This window comes from Lissotriton vulgaris, unplaced genomic scaffold (assembly GCF_964263255.1).
Source record: "Lissotriton vulgaris unplaced genomic scaffold, aLisVul1.2 SCAFFOLD_1991, whole genome shotgun sequence".
Taxonomy (NCBI): domain Eukaryota; kingdom Metazoa; phylum Chordata; class Amphibia; order Caudata; family Salamandridae; genus Lissotriton; species Lissotriton vulgaris.
Genome location: NW_028244239.1, coordinates 319,643 through 322,865, shown reverse-complemented (window position 1 = coordinate 322,865; position 3,223 = coordinate 319,643).

The window sequence follows — 3,223 nt, the reverse complement described above, 5'->3', positions numbered from 1 at the left end:
GACGAGCTGAGCTCGTCATGATCACACCCGTTCCCGTGAAACGCTCAGCATAGCAGGGGAATTATCCCCGCATGCGAGCGTTCCACGGCTCATGACGAGCTGTGCTCGTCATTAGCACCAGAGCGTCGTGCCTCTTGACGAGCTCAGCTCGCCATGAGCATCGATGGTGTTAACCTTACGTTTACAGTTGTTTTTAACTGTATCACCACCCCTTACTCACCTTGCTCCCACAGGTGCGGATATGTTGCCCCTCTGTTTTTAAATACAGTACAAGGCAATAAAAGATAGTTATCTTGTAGGCGTAATAAAAGGTCACAGTATGTGGGACCTGGAATGTCTAGAGATAGTGTGAAATGTGTGGCTGTTTGCAAAGGACGCGTAAAAGTTTTAGGTAAACATGAAAGGGATATGCAAAAGTGAATTATATTGCGTGTAAAACAGTATTTGTTAGTTTTAATAGTAACTATTATCTGAATAAGCTAAAAAGATGTGTGTAAACACATTGTAAAACTAGTTTAAGCTATTGATATTATAAATGACAATGCCTTGTATTTATGTTTTAAAAACCAAAACATAAATAAAAGACATTCAGGTACATGCATCAAAGGATTTTGCGATCGCAAACGGTGCGAATCGCAAAAATCGTCCGTTTGCGATCGCAAAATCCTCTTTTGGAATGCATGAAAGTTCAAGGCCCCTGCAATTTAAGAATTCGCAAATATTTGCCAATTCTCAAATTGCAATTGCATTTAAGGAATCGCATTTTGCGATTCCATAAATGCAATGTAAGAAACCTTTTAAAATTGCGAATTCGCAATTAGGGGGTTGCAAATTACCACGAGGGTGAACCTCGTGGTAATTTGCGAAAAATTCTTAAAATGCTCAAATTAGCATTTTAAACACTGTCATGTTACAGACACACATGTCCTTAGGACATGTGTGTGTGAAACATGCACTTTAAAATACATTTCAGGTGTGCAGGAGGGGGTCCTGTGGACCCCCCCCCCTGCACCCATGGACTGCATTAACATTTTGCGAATCGCTAATTGCAATTCTCAAAATGTCAATGCCTTCCCATTGATTCCTATGGGCCTTTTGGTCCATAGGAATCAATGGGAATTGCGAAATTGCAAATTAGAATTCGCATAATATTTGCGATTCGGTAGAAATTGCGATTTTTACCGATTCGCAAAAATTATGTGAATAAATTGATGCATCCCGTTTTGCGATTCCTTATTTGCGATTCCTTAAAAATCGCTAATAAGGAATCGCAAAACGTTTTGTTGATGCATGTCACCGATTGTCATTTACAATGCCAATAGGTCAAGCTCTCATAAATGCGAGACTTATTGCATTGTTTACTTGTGAAGACACGCTTACAGGTGCTTTTCAATATATGGAAAGCAGGGCGGATTTAAGCTTGCTGCAGGGAATGTTTGTGGTAATAATCTCTAGAAAATCAACTGTACAAGCAGGCCCACCCGGCCCCAAAACAGGCCCAGTAACAGTCAGAGCCGCAGCCCCCTCACTGACTTGTCAGACCAGCAGCGGCGGTTCTACCATGGGGGCGTTTGGGCGCCGCCCCCCCTGTTTTCTCGCCGTGCGAGAAGAAGGCAGAAACAAATGGTAGTTATTTATTTATAACTACCATTTGTTTCTGCCTGCCCTTCTCGCACGGCGAGAAACTAAAGCAGTCAGCAGAACTTGATTACTCGAGGCTCACGGCAGGGGGGAGTGGCTTGGGGGAGTGGCTTGCCCAATGTTGTGAATACGGACTGTTTGGACAGCCTGAGAGGCTGTCCAAACAGACAGTATTAGCAACAGTGGGCAAGCCGCTCCCCCAAGCCTCCTCCCACTCTCCGTTCTGCAGCATGCAGAGCAAGAGGAATGACGTATTTAGGGCAGCCGGCCGAACCAATCAGCGCCGGCTGCCATGGAGGGGAGGGAGGGGAGGGAGGCTGCCTGCAGCCTTCCTTGACGAGAGCCCACACACGTAAGTTTTTTATATTTATACTTTACTGTATGTATTTTGAATGCAGGTCGACCACTCCTTAACAAGTACCCTGAGAAAAGTACTAACTATGCAGATCAGTGCACCTGAAAGAAGTCTGAACAGTGCGGGCTAACATTAGAGGACTCGGCTCCATGGCGGCGGGATGGGGGGATGGGGGGCGGGGGCGCGGGTGTGGAAAAAACTGAGGGAAATGTGTATTGTAATCTGGCCTTTTCGTGCTCCTCGCCGTTAAGGTGCCGTGGTGATTGAGATTGTGGTATGTCGACTCTGAGACTCATCTTGCGGTTCATAAAGTGGTTATGAATGTCTACTAACAGAAACTAGGTTCCTGCACCCGAAGTTGCAGCACTGACTTTAAAATATTCATAGTGTGTGGTCTGTGTCGTCAACTTTGATTCCTTTCAGACAGCTAGACCCACTGCCTCCATGGCTCGAGTGATTAAATTAAGCCGAATGACCGTGTCTCTTTTCAGCTGTGAGCATCCATGTAAGCAGGCTTTCCATGAAACCAGCGGGGAGAGGTAGGTACACGTCGTAGACCGCGAGGCAGTAGGTTTTATTACGTAACAAGGAACTCTCCTATTTCATAATTTATTTCACAATTTAGTAGTTCTCAGCTAAATCACATTCATTTTGAAGGAAGCGCCAAGTTGAGCAGGTTCAACTGCCATTTCTAAATCAAGCTCAAGTAATCCCACATTATTCCCGCCCTAATTACTTTTGACCCAGCGTTTCTGTTGTTCCTCCGTAATAGCTATCACAGTTGTGCCTGCGCGGTCAGGATTAAACTAAGTAAACTTTATTATTTATCCACCGTCCTAGCAGTTTCATGCATGGTGTGTTGTTTAAAGAATTTGCCGGTAGCGCTGCAGCGACACAGACCTCTGCCAAGTTACTTCCTCTAGACTAATACCCTGTGCTGGGCGCAGCCAGCCTGCATCCGGAATTACAACTCATGCCCACAGCAGTGGTATGCGTCGCCCCTGGCTGCAGGGTTCCGCCTTTTCACCGGTGTCATTTATTGTTAAGACACAAAATGTAAAATAAAAAAATCAAGCATGCTGTGCTGTTGACTGAAATAGACTGTCTGAAGGTGTCGCACATAACGCGGGGACATTATACAGCCTTTGTTATGTCAGCCTTGAGTGGAGAGCGGGTGCCAATACAGGACAATAAGATATGGACTTTTCTCCACCGCCAATTTTACGC